A 17,736-nucleotide genomic window follows, 5' to 3' on the forward strand; every position below is an offset into this window, starting at 1 on the left:
ATACTATGCTGAATAGGAGTGGTGAGAAACGGCATCTTTGCCTTGTGCTGGTTTCCAAGTGGAATGCTTCAAGCTTTTGCCCATTCAGTATGATGCTGGCTGTGGATTTGTCATAGATGACTCTTATTTTTCTGAGGTACGTTCCTTCAATACCTAGGTGGCTGAGGGTTTTTAACATGAAGAGGTGATGAATTTTATCAAAAGCCTTTGTGCATCTATTACAATAATCATGTGGGTTTTGCATTGGTGCTGTTTATGTGATGAATCACAGTTATTGATTTGTGTATGTTGAACCAACCTTGCATCCCATGGATAAAGCCAATTTATTGTGGTGGATTAGTTTTTCGATGTGCTCCTGGATTCATTTTGCTATTTTGTTGAAGATTATTGTATGAATGTTCATCAAGAATGCTAGCCTGAAGTTTTTTTTTTCCTGTGTGTTTGCCAGGTGTTTTTTTTTTTTTTTTAAATCAGGATGTTGCTGGCCTCATAGAATGTGCTGGGGAGGAATCCCTCCTCCTTAATTTTTTGGAATAGTTTCAATATTAATGATTCCAGCTCTTCTTTGCATATCTACTAGAATTTGGCTGTGATCTGAATGGTCCTGGACTTCTTTTGTTTGGTAGGCTATTTACTGATAAATTTACTGATCCAATTTCACAGTTCATTATTGGTCTGCTTAGGGATTCAATTTCTTCCTGGTTCAGTCTGTGAGAAAGTATATGTCCAGGGATTTATCAATTTTTCTATATTTTCTAGTTTGTGTGCATAGTACACAAACCATCATAGTAGTCTCTGATGGTTATTTGTATTTTTCTGGGGTCAGTGGTAATTACTATCTTATTTTTCAAATTGTGTTTATTTGGATCTTCTCTCTTCTTCTTTATTAGTCTAGCTAGCAGTCCATCTGTCTTATTAATTTTTCAAAAACACAGCCCCTGGATACATTGATCTTTTGAATGGCTTTTCATGTCTCAATCTCCTTCAATTCAGCTCTGATTCTGGTTATTTACTGTCTTCTGATAGTTTTGGGGTTGGTTTACTCTTGCTTCTCTAGTTCATTTAGTTGTGATGTTAGGTTGTTTATTTTAAATCTTTCTAATTTTTTGATGTGAGCATTTAGTGCTATAAATTTCCCGGTTAACATTGCCTTAGCTGTGTCCCAGAGATTCTGGTATATTTTATCTTTGTTCTCATTAGTTTCTGGGAACTTCTTGATTTCTGCTTTAATTTCATTATTTACCTAAAAGGCATTCAAAAGTGGGTTGTTAAGTTTCCACGTAACTGTATGGTTCTGAGCAATTTTCTTAGTCTTGATTTCTAATTTTATTGCACTGTGGTTCAATATGACTTTGTTTCTTTTGCTTAGGATTGTCTTAAGTCTGATTATGCGATCAACTCTAGAGTGTGTGCCATTTGGTGATGAGAAGAATGCATATTCTGTTGTTTTTGGGTGGAGAGATATGTAGATGTCTATTAGGTCCATTTGGTCCAGTGTTGAGTTCAAGTCCTGAATATCTTTGTGAATTTTCTGCCTCAATGATCTAATACTGTCAGTAGGGTGTTGAAGTCTCCCACTATTACTGTGTGGAAGTCCAACTCTCTTTGAAGATCTCTAAAAACTTGCTTTATAAATCTGGGTGCTCCTGTGTTGGGTGCATACCTATTTAGGATAATCAGCTTTTCTTGTTGAATTAAAACCTTTACCATTAAGTAATATCCTTCTTTATCTCTTTTGAGCTTTGTCAGTTTAAAGTCTGTCTTGTCTGAAATTAGGATTGCAACCCCTGCTTTTTTTCTGTTTTGCATTTTTTTGGTAGATTTTTTTGCATCTCTTTATTTTGAGCCTGTGGGTGTCACCGCATGTGAGATCAGTCTCTTGAAGACAGCATACCATTGGGTCATTCTTCTTTATTTAGCTTGCCACTCTGTGCCTTTTAATTGGGAGCATTTAGGACATTTACCTTGAAGGTTGGTATTAATTTGTGTGGGTTTGATCCTGTCGTCATGTTGTTAGGTGGTTATTATGCAGACTTGTTTGTGTGGTTGCTTTATAGAGTCACTGGTCTGTGTACTTAAGTGTGTATTTGCAGTGTCTGATAATGGTCTTTCCTTTTCATATTTAGTGCTTCTTTCAGGGGTTCTTGTAAGGCAGGTCTATGATAAGGAATTCCCTCAGCATTTGTTTGTCTGAAAAGGATCTTATTTCTTCTTTGCTTATGACACTTAATTTGGGCAGATATGGAATATCTTTTTTTGAAGAATGTTTAATATAATCCCCCAATCTCTCTGGCTGGTAGAGTTTCTGCTGAGAGGTCGCTGTGTCAAAAGGACTTCCCTTTGTAGGTGGCCTGTCCTTTCTCTATAGTTACCTTTAACATTTGTTCTATCATTTCAACCTTGGAGAATCTGATGATTATCTGTCTTGGGGATGATCTTCTTGTGAAGTCTCTTATGGGGGTTCTCTGCATTTCTGAATTTAAATGCTGGCCTCACTAGCTAGGTTGGGGAAGTTCTCATGGATGATATTCTGAAATATGTTTTCCAAGTTTCTTCCATTCTCTCCATCTCTTTCAGGGATGCCAATGAGTCATAGATTTGGTCTCTTCATATAATCTCTTATTTCTTGGAGGTTTTGTTTGTTCCTTTTTATTATTTTTTCTTTATTCTTGTCTGACTATTTTATTTCAGAAAGCCAGTCTTCAAGCTCTAAGATTCTTTCCTCAGGTTGGTCTATTCTGCTGTTAATACTTACAATTAAATTATGAAATTTTTGTACTATGTTTTTTCAGTTCTATCAGGTTGGTTACATTCTTTTCTATACTGAGTGTTTTGTTTGTCAGCTTCTGTACTATTTTATTGTGATTCCTAGCTTCCTTAGATTGGTTTCAACATTCTTCTGAATCTTGATGATCTTCATTTCTATACACATTTTGAATTTTATTTCTGTCATATCAGCCACCTCAGCCCAGTTAAGAACTCTTACTGGAGAACTAGTATGATCATTTGGAGGAAAGAAGACACTCAGGCTTTTTGAGTTGTTAGAGTTCTTACACTGGTTTTTTCTCACCTTTGTGGTCTGATGTTCCTCCAATCTTTTTCCAATTTTTTTTTTTTTTTTTTGAGACGGAGTCTCGCTCTGTTGCCCAGTCTGGAGTGCAGTGGCACGGTCTCGGCTCACTGCAAGCTCCACCACCCGGGTTCACGCCATTCTCCTGCCTCAGCCTGCCAAGTAGCTGGGACTACAGGTGCCCACTACCATGCCCGGCTAATTTTTTGTATTTTTAGTAGAGACGGGATTTCACCATGTTGGCCAGGATGGTCTCGATATCTTGACCTCGTGATCCACCCACCTCGGCCTCCCAAAGTGCTGGGATTACAGGTGTGAGCCACCGTGCCTGGCCTGTTCCTCCAATCTTTGAAATTGCTGTCCTTTGGATTTTTTTCTTTTGTTCTATTTCATGACGTTGGGTGTTTGATTGTGGTATAAGGTGGGTTCAGTTGACTGGCTCAATTTCTGGAAGATTTTAGATGACCAGGACTCAACTCTGGACTCCTGGACTGTGTGCTCTAACCCTGGGGGACTGGTATCAGTCCCCAACTTTGTTTTCTGGCTCCTCAAGGTTAGGAACCTGCTGCACTGGAGGGGCTGAGTTACTTCTGGACTGTTGGTCACAACACTGTGATGGGTGGTGCCAGACAAAGAGCTTCATATAGGGCAGAGGCAGCAGAATCTTTTCTCATTTGCATGTGCCAGCAGCAGTGACAGTGGCAACACAGTAGGGTGCATGCTTGTTGGATGTGGCAGTGTGCTAGCAGGTGCTGGGGTTCTGGCCTCTGTGTGGGCATTCACAGCAGCAGTGGTGGCCACATGGCGACATGGTGTGGGGGCGGGGACCCCCACCAGTGACTGTGTGTGCATTCGTGCTGGTGGTGGTATTAGCATGGGGTTGGAGTGCTGATGGACACAAGACTGTGGACCCTCTGTGTGTTTTCATGCAGGCAGTGGTGGCTGCTCAAGGCAGGGTTGACTCTGCTGTTCTCTGTGTCTAGTTCCACATTGCTGGCAGTGTTGGTGCCAGAGCAGAATGCTGGCAAGGGCAGGGCTGGTGGGCTCTGTGCCACCCAGTGCTCTAACAACAATGGTGGTTTAGTGGTGTGTTGGCAACAAGGTGCACTCATGCAGGCAGCAGTGGTATGGTAGGATGCATGCATGCACATATCTTGGTGGGGTAAGGAAGGCAAAGTCTACCCATGCAAATACATGGTGGCAAAGCAATGTGGGGGTGGCCATTGGTGAGTACGTGAAGGCCAAGTAGCATGGGGGAGGCTGCAGTTGTGGGAGGCCACAAGCATGCTGGTGTCTGCAGGGACTGCTATGCTGGAGCACTCTGCCAGTCAGGCCTGACCCACTAGAACAGGAGCTGTAATGCGGGCCCCCACGAGCTACCTGGGGACTGCACTGCAAGCAGCTGCAGCCAGGCTGGGGCCCCTGGAGAGGCCAGCAGACCAAGGGGGTACTCAAGGTGGACTGCCATTTCATGGGCAAGACCTCCCTGCAGAGTTCAGGTGACAGTTCCCCTAGGGCTACAGTCTCCTATGGAAACAAGTCTAGCTTAGGGAGATAGGCGTCCCTGGCCATGCTCCACTATAGGTGCTCCCACTCCAAACCCTTTGGGCTCTGCACTGGCTGGACTTCTGTCCCTTCCACTTCTCTAAGCAGCTCTCTCTGCCAATTCAAATGTCCGTGGTGGTTGAAGGGTTTCCCCATGCCAGGATTCCAGAGATCCATGCGAGAGTGGATCGCTCCTGGCCTGTTCAACTCACCCCTTCCCCAGGAGTTGTTGGGGACCAGGAACCGGTCCTGGTGTGCACTAGCATTGCTCAGGGTTCCCAGCTTCCTCCCTCTAAAGCCCAGCATCTGTGTCTTCCCTCTATCTGCCCTCAGTGCCTTCCCTGTGAAGATCTGCTAGGAGTGTGTCAGTCTTTCTGATGTCCCAGTCCTTTGGTGGGAGATGTTCCTTCTGGCCGCATCTAGTCGACCATCTTGCCTCCTTCCTGATCTAGATATTCTCTAGTCCAGAGACTTACCAGCTTGCAAAATGTTTTTGCATTCTTCTTGGATTCCAATCTCCCCTACCTTGAAAGTTTGTGTGTTTTAGGTTCTGTAGAGATAGGCTTTCTCAACAAAATCAGAGTTGTGCTCTCTAGGTGAGTCTCTTAAATTAAAATCCTCTCTTCTTTTCTACTATAGGCATTTATCACTATGAAATTCCCACTTAGCAGTGCTTTAATTGTATCCCGTACGTTTTGGTATATTTTGTTTTCATTTTCATTGGTTGCAAGGGATTTTCTTTTTTTTTCTTTATTTTTATTTCTTCTAAAAAAAACGGGATATATGCTCAGAACATACAGGTTTGTTACATAGGTATATGTGTGCTATGGTGGTTTTCTGCACCTGTTGACCATCTCTAAGTTCCCTCCACTCAATCTCCTCCCCAGAACAGGCCCTTGTGTGTGTTGTTCCCTCTCTGTGTCCATGTGTTCTCAATGTTCAACTCCCACTTACGGGTGAGAATAAGCCGTATTCAGTTTTCTGTTCCAGTGTTAGTTTCTGAGGATGATGGCTTCCAGCTTCATCCATGTTCCTGCAAAGGATATGGTCTCATTCCTTTTAATGGCTGCATAGTATTCCATGGTGTATATGTACTACATTTTCTTTAACCAGTCTATCATTGATGGGCATTTGGGTTGGTTCCATGTCTTTGCTATTGTAAATAGTGCTGCAATAAACATACAAGTGCATGTATCTTTGTAGTATAATTATTTATATTCCCTTGGGTATGTACTAAGTAATGGGATTGCTGGGTCAAATGGTATTTCTGGTTCTAGATCCTTGAGGAATTGCCATACTGTCTTCCACAATGGTTGAACTAATTTACATTCCCACCAACAATGTAAAAGCATTCCTATTTCTCCACAACCTTGCCAGCATCTATTGTTTCCTGACTTTTTAATAATTGTCATTCTGATTGGCATGAGATGGTATCTCATAGTGGTTTTGATTTGCATTTCTCTGATGATCCATGACATTGAGCTTTTTTCATATGTTTGCTGGCCATGTAAATGTCTTCTTTTGGGAAGTGTCTGTCCATATCCTTTGCCTACTTTTTGATGGAGTTGTTTTTTTCTTGTAAATATGTTTAAGTTACTTGTAAATTCTGGGCATTAGACCTTTGTCATATAGGCAGATTGGAAAAATTTTCTCCCATTCTGTAGGTTCACTCTGATGACAGTTTCTTTTGCTGTGCAGAAGCTCTTTAGTTTAATTAGATCCTATTTGTCAATTTTGGCTTTTGTTGCAATTGCCTTTGGTGTTTTTGTCATGAAGTCTTTTCCCAGGCCTATTTCCTGAATAGTATTGCCTAGGTTTTCTTCTACTGTTTTTATTGTTTTGGGTTTTACATTTAAGTCTTTAATCCATCTTGAGTTAAATTTTGTATAAGGTGTAAAGAAGGGGTCCAGTTTCTGTTTTCTGTATTTGGCTAGCCAGTTCTCCCACCACCATTTACTGAATAGGAGATCTTTTCTCCATTGCTTGTTTTTGTCAGGTTTGTCAAAGATCAAATGGTTGTAGATGTGTAGTGTTATTTCTGAGATCTCTGTTCTGCTCCATTGTTCTATGTGTCTGTTTCAGTACCAGCACCATGCTGTTTTGGTTACTGTAGCCTTGCAGTATAGTTTGAAGTCAGGTAGCCTGCTGCCTCCAGCTTTGCTTTTTTTGCTTGGGATTGTTTTGGCTATCCAAAGTCTTATTTGAATCCATGTGAAACTTAAAATAGTTTTTTCTAATTCTGTGAAGAATGTCAACGTAGTTTGATGGGAATAGCTCTGAATTTATAAATTACTTTGGGCAGTATGGTCATTTTCATGACATTGATTCTTCCTATCCATGAGGATGAAATGTTTTTCCATTTGTTTGTGTCCTCTTTTATTTCCTTGAGCAGTGGCTTATAGTTCTCCTTGAAGAGGTCCTTCACATCCCTTGTTAGCTGTATTCCCAGGTATTTTATTCTCTTTGTAGTGATTATGAATGGGAGTTCATTCATGATTTGGCTCTCTGCTTTGCTTTCCTATTATTGGTGTAAAAGAATGCTTGTGATTTTTGCACATTGATTTTGTATCTTGAGAGTTTGCTGAAACTGCTTATCAGTTAAGAAATTTGGGGGCTGAGATGATGGGGTTTGCTAAATATAAAATCATGTTGTCTACAAACAGAGACAATTTGACTTTCTCTCTTCCTATTTGATCACCCTTTCTTTCTTTCTCTTGCGTGATTGCCCTGGTCAGAACTTCCAATACAATGTAGAATAGGAGTGGTGAGAGAGGGCATCCTTGTCTTGTACCAGTTTTCAAATGGAATGCTTCCAGGTTTTGCCCATTCAATATGACATTGGCTGTGGGTTTATCATAATTAACTCTCATTATTTTGAGAAATGTTCCATCAATACCTAGTTTATTGTGAGTTTTTAACATGAAGGGATGTTGAATTTTATTAAAGCCTTTTCTGCATCTATTGAGATAATCATGTGGTTATTGTCTTTGGTTGTGTTTATGTCATGGATTACATGTATTGATTTTCATATGTTGAACCAGCCTTGCAACTCAGGGATGAAGCTGGCTTGATCATGATGAATAAGTTTTTTGATATGCTGCTGGATTTGGTTTGCCAGTATTTTATGAGGATTTTCGAATGGATGTTTATCAGGGATATTGGCCTGAAGTTTTCCTTTTTTGTTGTGTCTCTTACCAGTTTTGGTATCAGGATGATGCTGGCTTCATAAAATGAGTTAGGGAGGAGTCCCTCCTTTTCAATTGTTTGGAATAGTTTCAGAAAGAATGGTACCAGTTCCTCTTTGTATTTCTGGTAGAATTCAGCTGGGAATCAGTCTGGTCCTAGGATTTTTTTGGTTGGTAGGCCATTAATTACTGCCTCCATTTTAGAGCTTGTTATTGGTCTATTCAGGAATTTGACTTTTTCCTGGTTTTGTCTTGGTAGGGTGTATGTGTTCAGGAATTTATCCATTTCTTCTAGATTTTCTAGGGTATTTGCATAGAAGTGTTTATAGTATTCTCTGATGGTAGTTTGTATTTCTGTGGGATTAGTGATGATATCCCTTTTATCTTTTTTATTGTGTCTATTTGATTCTTCTCTCTCTTCTTCTTTATTAATCTAGCTAATGGTCTATCTATTTTGTTAGTTTTTTCAAAAAAAGAAAACAGCTCCTGGATTTGTTGATTTTTTTGGAGAGTTTTTCATGTCTCTATCTCCTTCAATTCTTCTCTGATCTTAGTTATTTCTTGTTTTCGGCTAGCTTTTGGATTAGTTTGCTCTTACCTCTCTAGCTCTTTTTAATTGTGATATTAGGGTGTCGATTTGAGATCTTTTCAGCTTTCTTATGTGGGCATTTAGTGCTATAAATTTCCCTCTTAATACTGCTTTAACTGTGTCCCAGAGGTTCTGGTATGTTGTCTCTTTGTTCTTATTGGCTTCAAAGAACTTGTGGATTTCTGCCTTAATTTCATTATTGAACCAGGAGTCATTCAGGAGCAGGTTGTTCAATTTCCATGAAATTGTGTGGATTTTGAGTGAGTTTCTTAATCCTGAGTTTTTTTCTGCTTGAAAATTCTTTTAAGAATGTTGAGTATTGGTCCTCAATCTCTTCTGGCTTGTGGAGTTTCTGCTAAGAGGTCTGCTGTTAGTCTGATGGGCTTCCGTAGTCCCTCTGGACAATTCCTCAATGCACAAGAAAGTGACTAACAAAAGTCTTCTCAGGTTCTTTTTTGTTTGTAGAGGTTAATGAAAGTTTGAGTAAAGTAACTTCATCAGGATCATAGGCACTACTTTACATCTTTTTCTTCCTTCTTCTTACCAAAGGAGAGTTCTCCCCATCCACTCTCCATTCCCCACTATAACAGTACCTACTGCAATATTACACAAAGTGGTTTACTTCCCAATTCAGTCTCTGAAAGGGACATTTCCTCTCATCTTCCTCACCCTCTATGTTAGGGAATGAATGTTTTTCTGCCACCCAAAATTCATATGTTGAAATTCTAACCTCTAGTGTGATGACATTAGGAGGTGGGGTCTTTGGGAGGTAATTAGGTAATGAAGGCAGAGTCCTAATAAATGGGATTAATACGCTTATAAGAAGAAATCAGAAATCCTGTTTCCTTTCTCTGTTATACACGATGTAAGGATATAACAAGAAGACACCCACCTGCAAACCAAGAAGAGTGCCCTCACTAGACATTGAATCTGCCAGCACCTTAATCTTGGATTTCCCAGCCTCCAGAACTGTGAGATAAATGTTTGTTGCTTAAGCCACCTAATCTATAGTAATTTATTACAGCAGCCCAAAATGACTAGGACACTATAGTCTCCTCACATAGGGCCCAGCACCATTTTTCCTCCTTGTCTTACTGAATGACTACTCTAGTGCAGAGGTGATCTGATCCATTACATACTTTAGTTTCAGAAATTGACCAGAAAATTACAGGCATCATTTGTGCTCACAACTCATTGGCTAGATCTAGTAGCAGGGCCCCACCTAAACACAAGGGAGCCAGGAAGTGCAATTCTACTTTGTGTCTGGAATAAGGTGGAATGTCACATCTCTGGGTATCAGCACTAGTGCTGCCACATTGCCCTCTTGTTCTTCATTTTGTGCCATTCTCTCTCCTATTCATTCTTGCCATGCTGGCCTCCCATCAGTTCCTCAGTTCCTCATGTGACCTTTGGGCATGCTGCTTGCTCTACTTAGATTTTCTTTCTCCCACCTTGACTGACACCTTCTGATTTCTCAGGTCATAGCTAAAATATTTTCTTCCCAGAGAAGTTTGCTATAAAACCTCTCCTCCCTCCATCTGAGGTTAGCCCCCTCTATTACTCTTTTTCAAAGCCCTCTAGTCTATTTATTTTGCAGCTCTCATGTTCATTTGTAATTATATGGCTGATGTGTTCACCTGATTGAGTCATGTCCGTCCCCTCCACTTCACTGTAAATGCCCTAAAAGAAGTGATCAGGCTCATTTTATTTACCACCTTGAATATACTTGATGCCTAGCTTGCAATTGGACAATATATATTTGCTGAATAAATAAATGAACTCAGGACCTTTTAGTGGTCCACCTCAAGTAACTTTAGAATTACATTTCTCTCTCACCTTATACCCATGAATTATATTAGACAGCACCATATATGACATGAGTTACATATTTGACAAGCTATATTGAGTAGCAAATACAAAGAAAACAAGTAATAAGAGAAAGATAGGTTAGGCTGTAGCAAAAACACTCAACAGTGAAAAGCAAAAGAAGCCACTCACAATTTTAATAATGTAAAACTCTACAAAATCTAACATTCTTTCAAAGCAAACTTGGCACAATATATTTGTATGGCAAAGCCTGAGCTTGGTCATCAGATGTAATCATCAAAGAAGATGGCCAGTAGTATGGAAGATAGAGAAGTAGACTTTCATAATAAAACACCTGAGAAGTTTTTTAGTTTTTGTGTTTGTTTGTTTTTCAAAATAGAGTCATTAGCCCCAATTTGTATAGCCCTTACTCACTTCCTGGGCCTCAGAAATACTCCTTCCTATTATACAGCTGTTCCCAAAAAGTTTCAAGATAAATAAAGTACACATAGAACTGTTTAAGGAAGTTCCCTTAGAACTTTAAGTGACAGCCTTAATAATGGGCTTGTTCCTTGCCAGTTGCTTTCTTTAGTAACTCTACGGTTATGATCTGGCCTGGTGGGAGCCAAAGGTTAGACTTTACCATTTGTCAAGGTGACAGCTCTTGACCCCATTTAGCTTTTAACCTTTTGGCTTATTAGAAATTCCCTCTAAAGTCTATGCCAGTTTTCTTCATTGTAAATTGCAAACTGAGGCGTCTCTGGCTGATGTTCTATAAAACAAGAAACAAAGCTTTAGGCCCAGTTATTTTTTATGTTGTTCGCTTTTTCATACATTATTGCTTTGTGAAAAATTCATGAAGAATAATACATGAACATTTTTAGATTTTACCCATGAGTTCATGTGAACCAGATCTGGTAATATGCTAAGCAAAACAGACAAGAAATAAACCCCTTATCTGATGATTAATACAGCTGTAAGAGTAAGCATAGAAATGGTGTTTTAAACATCAGAGAGAAATTTTCAGTGGGGTGCCAAAGGGATTTACTGTGATACCATTTCTTTTATAATTGTAACTGAATTATTTACATCACTCTTATATAAGATTGAGGAATTCTCCCCATTTACAGAAATTAGAAATATGACATTTTATGACAGTGATTCTTCGCATCTTAACGTGTGTGTGTGTGTGTGCGCGTGTGTGCGCATGTGCACACATGTGTGTGAGAGAAATATGGGCCTGTGTGAGAATTTGGCAAAAGTCTTCTTTCCAGAAAAAAAAAATCTGCATATACCACTTCCCCTCCAAAATGTACATACAATTTGAAGATATTCAGTGACCCATTTGAAGTACATGTGGGAAAAAGAAAACAAGAAAGCTACAGAGCAACTATTTAAAAGAACATTTTAAATCAATGTTCCAAACATGTAACTCTCTTAAAGTTTGTTACTGCAGGGCTAATTCTATTAAGTAACTGTTAATCCTGCACACCTACATAGTGACCCACCTTGGTTAGTCAGCAGTCATGTATTATTACCAAAATATTACATAGTTTCTGTCCAGGTGGATAAATAATTACTACTTTGAACTCCCCCTAGCCCTCAACTGTTAACCTGCCCCATCAGCCAGATAAGTAGTACCATGTAATGATCCAGCAATGAGGAAATTTAAGCCTGATTGATATAACAGGGGCATCCAGGATGCAGTGTCTACACAAAGACCAATTCTGATTGTTCAGTGTCCATGCCTTATTTAGGTATTATGAGATATTTTGAATATAACCTCTGATTTGCCCATTTTATTTTTCCTAAGAGTAATAATCTACCTTGAAAAAGAGACAGAACTCTAGATACTTTCTTTACTCCACTGAGATTAGAGTATAATGAAGCAGTTGTCTTTGTCCTGTATTTTTAAAGGTAGGAACCTGAAAAGATTATTCACAGGTTAATCTTCCAATAGAAATGCAAAAAAAATGAGAGGGGAAAAGAGTTCGGGAATAGCAGATGCTGGGTAGTTTGGGTAAGGGAGGGAATATAGGGAATAGGGAATATATAGAAGGAATATAGCCTTAGGGTGTTTATCCAGGTATTTTTGACTGCCTAGACTCATGTCCTTTCAGAAAGCATCACACAATCATTCCACATGATTCTTGCAGAGCCCCTCTCTTGTTCCTTACTTCCTAACCTCCAGGCATAGCCAGTCTTATTTTCTCATTCTCCTATTAGCAGTAATGTATCTAAAAAGTAAATATTTAATCCAAGCAATTAGCCAAGCAGAATCCAAGCAGATATATTGATAATGGGAGAAAGAAACTCTTTTCTATGGGAGGTTGTGCCTCTGTCTTTTTTTCCAAGTGGAGAATGCCTTCATGTAGATGTAGCTAAGAAGAGGTAAGAAAGTGATGGAGGGAAAAAGTCCTACTCATGATGAGGTGAGTCTCTGAGGCACTGGCTCTACAGTTACTCATTTTATTTATACATCTTTAAATATCCTTCCAGTTAAGATAACTAATAAACTTTCATCATTTATTGTTGTTATTATTTAAGTTGCTTATGCTATTTTGAGTTGGGTTTCTGTCACTTGTAATCAAAAGAGGGCTGATTAATTTAGAGGGTTAGGTGAAAGGCCATGTTTATGTAAAAAGGGGATTTGTAAATGATGCAATTATCAGAGACTAAGGCACAAAATTCTAAATAGAAGGGACAGATTGTCAATATTAACACAATTGACTTTACAGCTATCTGTGATAATTTTTAAAAGCATATCCTCTGACAATGTTTTAATTACTTAGTAAAAAAATGGCATAACAGCCATCTATTTTACTCAGTGCAAATATTCTGCAGTTTGGAAATGCAATACTTTTATTATGATAGCCAAAAATACCACACACTGAATTAATCTAGTTAAATCTCAACTAGAAAAAACACATATTTTTGAAGATTTATGTTAAGAAAGTCTTAAATATTCTAGATAAAACAATAGGGGAAGCTGAGGTTGAGCTTTTCAAATACTTTTTCCAATAAGATGGAATATATGGAAGCTTTATTTTTAAAATACTATTTAGGTTTTCTGATATAAAATCAAATAACAAACTATTGCTTTATTAACGTATTTGTTACTCAATGTCCAGGGAGCTTTAGAAACAAAAGAACTGCTCGATATTATAGCTCTTTAAACTATATATTTTTTATATTTAAGAATCAGTATTCTAGCCTTTCTAGTGACTAAACAAACCCACAAGAACATTTTATGAACTAGTGCATAATTATTCCCATTCAGTAGAGAGAGTCATCAAGCTTCATAGCATTTACTAAAAGCTTTAGCCATAAATGGAATTTTCCATAACAGCAGAAAACTCATCACAATTATATGAAAAGTAGATTGTAAGATAGTATAAGGGGACAAATGGTTATAAAGTAAATGATTTGCAATAATTCCATCTGCTGCCTAAATGCAAACATATGGTTGACAACTCAAGAGAGCAGGAGACATGTTCAATCTCCCCATCAGTCTGGGAATCTTCATGGGAAGCCCACTCCAGTCCCATCATATGGGAACCATTGGGTACCCCAGAGGGCTGATTTGAAGACAAGGTACAGGACATTAATCTCAAAGACTGGCATGCATATCTAGGCAGCTACTCTGTGCTTCAATCAGTGGGGGTGCCATGTTGAAGAGATTGGATGATGCCATAGTGCTGCAAGGGGGAGCACCATTCAAGCAAAGGCCCAAATCTGTGGCTGAATTTTTTATAAATCCCAGGTAGAGCTTTCCCCTGGCCCAGAAACAACTAAAAGTTGGGACTGAGTTCTGGTACTCACCTGTCTTCACCAGACTGGGAAAGAACTGTAGGGCAGCAATATAATTTCAGGACAGCTTTTAACTTCCAGTGCTCACTATAAAACATCCCCAGAGTGGGAAACAACTGCAGGGCAACAAGTTAGTTCCAGCAAAGTGTTTTTGTACCAGTGCACACTATAAGCCTACCAGAATGGGAAGAAATAACAGGCTAACATTGAAGTTTCATTACTAAGGAATAAAGGCCTAACACCACCAAATAAAACCCACAAAAATTGGAAGAGGTGGCTGACTCTTCAAACACACAAGCATCAACATAAAGACACAAGGATTGTGGAAACTCAGAGAAATATGATACCACTCAAAGAAACCAACAAAACTCCAACAATAGACACAGAAAAATGCAAGATCTTCAAAATGTCAGGCAGAAAATTCAGAATAATTCTCTTAAAGAAGTTGAAAGAATCACAATAAAACACAGACTGAAAATTGGAAAACAATCCAGGAACAAAATAAGAAATTTCACAAAAATAAAAACAATTTTAAGAAAGCAAACAAATTTTAGAAGCAAGCAATATAATAACTGAACTGAAAAACTCCATAGAAAGCTTCAACAGCAGACTTGATCAAAAAGAGGAAAGAATTAGTGAGCTTGAAAAAAGAATAAATGAAATTACCCAATCAGAGAAGCAAAAGGAAAAAGAATTTAAAAAAAGAGTAAAGAAGAATAAGGGGACACCATCAAGCAAACTAACCTCCACATAATAGAAATTTCCAACAGATATTATATAAAAGAGGAAAAGGTCTAGAAAGCATATTTCAAAAAATAATGGCTGAAATTTCTGAAATCTGGAGAAAACCAACACTATCCAAGTGCAGGAAGTTCAAAGTTATTAATCAAATTCAACTCAAAGAGAAAACCACTCAGATATATTATAATGAAATTAGTAAAAATCAAAAACAAAGAAAGAATAGTTTAAGCAGCAAGAGAAAAGAAACATTATATTCAATTGAGCTCTAATATGGCTTTCAGCAGATTTCTCAGAGAAACTTAGCAGACCAAAAGACGTGAGATGCTATATTCACAGTGCTGAAGGAAACAAATACAAAAACCCAGCTAAGAATACTATATCCAGGAAAGCTATCCTTTAAACAGGAAAAAGAGATAAAAACTTTCTCAGACAAACAAAGGCTGAGGAAATTTACAACACGACACTTTTCTCCTACAAAAAAATGCTACGGGGAATTCTTCAATCTGAAAAAAAAATGGATGCTAATGTGTAAAAAAACAAAAAAAAACTAAAGTATGAACTTCAGTATTAAAAAACAGAAAAATTCACAATACTATAATACTATAATTAGGGTAAGTAAACAATTTATATCTTAAGTATGAAAGCTAAAAGAAAGAACTATTAAATAATCTCAACAATTGATTAAGAGTTAGGCAATATAAAAATATGTAAATTGAAACAGCAATAAGTCAAAATGTGCTAGGGGTGGTATTACAATGTAGAGTTTATTTTTATTTATTTGCGTCAAAGTTAAACTATTATCAGTTTAAAATAACCTATTATAAATATATTTTTATAAGCCTTGTAGTAACGACAAAGCAAAAACCTATTATAGATACGCTAAAAATAAGTACCCAGAAATCAAAATGTCCTAAGAGAGAAAATAATTTTATGACAAAAATGAAAGTAAGAGAGAGAAAAAGAAAGAAATGATTCTACAAAACAACTAGAAAACACGTAACAAGATAGCAATAGTAAATCCTTACATATCAATAATATTCAAACCTTGAATATAAATGAATGACATTCTTCAGTTAAAAGAGTGGCTGAATGAATTTTTAAAAGGATCCCACTATATGCTGTCTACAAGAAACTCACTTCATCTATAAAGACATGCACAGACTGAATGTGAAGATATTTAAAAAGATATTAGAAGCAAATGGAAAACAAACAAACAAACAAAAAGAGCAGAAGTAGCTATAATTATCAGATAAAACAGACCTTAAGTCAAGGACAGTTAAAAACAACAGAGAAGGCAATAGTAGGAGACTTTAACACTCCACTTTTGGCAGCAGACAGGTAATCTAGACAAGAAAATCAACAAAGAAACATCAGAATTAAACTTTACTCTAGATCAAATTGACCTAACAGACATTTTCAGAACATTTTACCCCATAGCTGAAGAATGCAGATTTTTCTTAACAGCACATGGAACATTCTCTAGGATAGACCATATGTTAGGTAACAAAACAAGTTTTAAAAATTCAAAAAAGTCAAAATTGTATCCTGTATATTTTCTGACCACAATTGAATAAAACTATAAAGCAATAAGGGAAGGAACATTGGAAATTGTACAAATCCATGGAAAGAAAACAACATGCTACTGAAAAACAAATTGGTCAATGAATAAATCAAAAAGGAAATTTAAAAAATTTTCTTAGGACAGATGAAAATGGAAATACAACATACAAAAACCTAGAGGATATACCAAAAGCAGTTCTAGGATGGAAATTTGTAGCAATAAACACTTACATCAAAAAGTAGAAAGACTTCAAACAAACAACCTAACATTGTACTTCAAGGAACTAAAAAAGCAAGAACAATCAAACTCAAAATTAGTAGAAGGAAAGAAATAATAAAGATCAAAGCATAAATAAATAAAATTTGAACTACAAAAATACAAAAGATCAACAAAATGAAGTTGGTTTTTTGAAAAAAAAATCAAGAAACTTTTAGCTACACCAACCAGAAGTCTAAAAAATAAAGTCAGAGATGAAAAAGAATATATTACAACTGATACTACAGAAATACAAAAAAAAATCAACAGACATGATTATGAAAATTGATACACCAACAATTGGAAAACCTAAAAGAAATGGATAAATATCTGGACACATGCAAACCATGAAGATTGAACCCATGAAAAAAGAGAAAACCTGAAAACCAGTAATGAGTCATGAGACTGCAGTAGTAATAAAGGCTCCTATTAAAGGAAAGCCCAGGATCTGACAGCTTCACTGCTGAATTCTGCCAAACGATTAAAGAATAACCTATACCAATTCTCTTTAAACTGTTTCAAAAAAATTGCAGAGAAGGGAATACTTCTAAACTATACTTCTAAACTCATCCTACAAGGCCAGGATTATCCTGATGCCAAAACTAGACAAAAACACAACAAAATAGGAAAACTACAGGTCAGTATCACTGATGAACACAGATGCAGAAATCCTCATCAAAATACAAGCAAACTGAATTCACCAAAACATTAAAAATATTCATCACGACCAAGTGGGATTTATCCCAGGGTTGCAGGGATAATTCAACATATGTAAATCAATCAATGTGATACATTGTATCAACAGAATGAAGGACAAAAACCATATGCTCATTTCAATAGACGCTAAAAAAGCATTTGATAAAATTTGACATCCCTTCATGATAATAACTGTCAACAAACTGGATACAGAAGAAATATACCTCGAAACAATAAAGATCTTACATGACAAATCCACAGCTAGCATCATTCTGAATGGGGAAAAATGGAAATTCTTTCCTCCAAGATCTGAACAAGACAATGATGCCCACTTTTACCACTCTTATTCAAGATAGTACTGGAAGTCCTATCACAGTGGTTAGGCAAGAGAACAATATAAAGTGCATCTAAATTGGAAAAGAAAAAGTCAAACTATCCTTGTTCACAGATGACATGATCCTATATTTAGGAAAACCTA

At 37.4% G+C, this 17,736-nt stretch overlaps 1 protein-coding gene and 1 long non-coding RNA gene across 4 annotated transcripts in view; one reads left to right on the top strand and one right to left on the bottom strand.

Moving 5' to 3' along the window:
- The window catches only part of PDE4D (phosphodiesterase 4D), a 1,542,529-nt gene that overhangs the window by 1,082,420 nt on the left and 442,373 nt on the right, over positions 1-17,736 (bottom strand). The gene's annotated exons all lie outside the window — the stretch shown is intronic.
- LOC129059410 (uncharacterized) overlaps positions 1-17,736 on the top strand; it is a 29,428-nt gene that overhangs the window by 3,736 nt on the left and 7,956 nt on the right. The window lies entirely within an intron of this gene.

The sequence above is a fragment of the Pongo abelii genome, chromosome 4 (genome assembly GCF_028885655.2).
Source record: "Pongo abelii isolate AG06213 chromosome 4, NHGRI_mPonAbe1-v2.0_pri, whole genome shotgun sequence".
NCBI lineage: Eukaryota > Metazoa > Chordata > Mammalia > Primates > Hominidae > Pongo > Pongo abelii.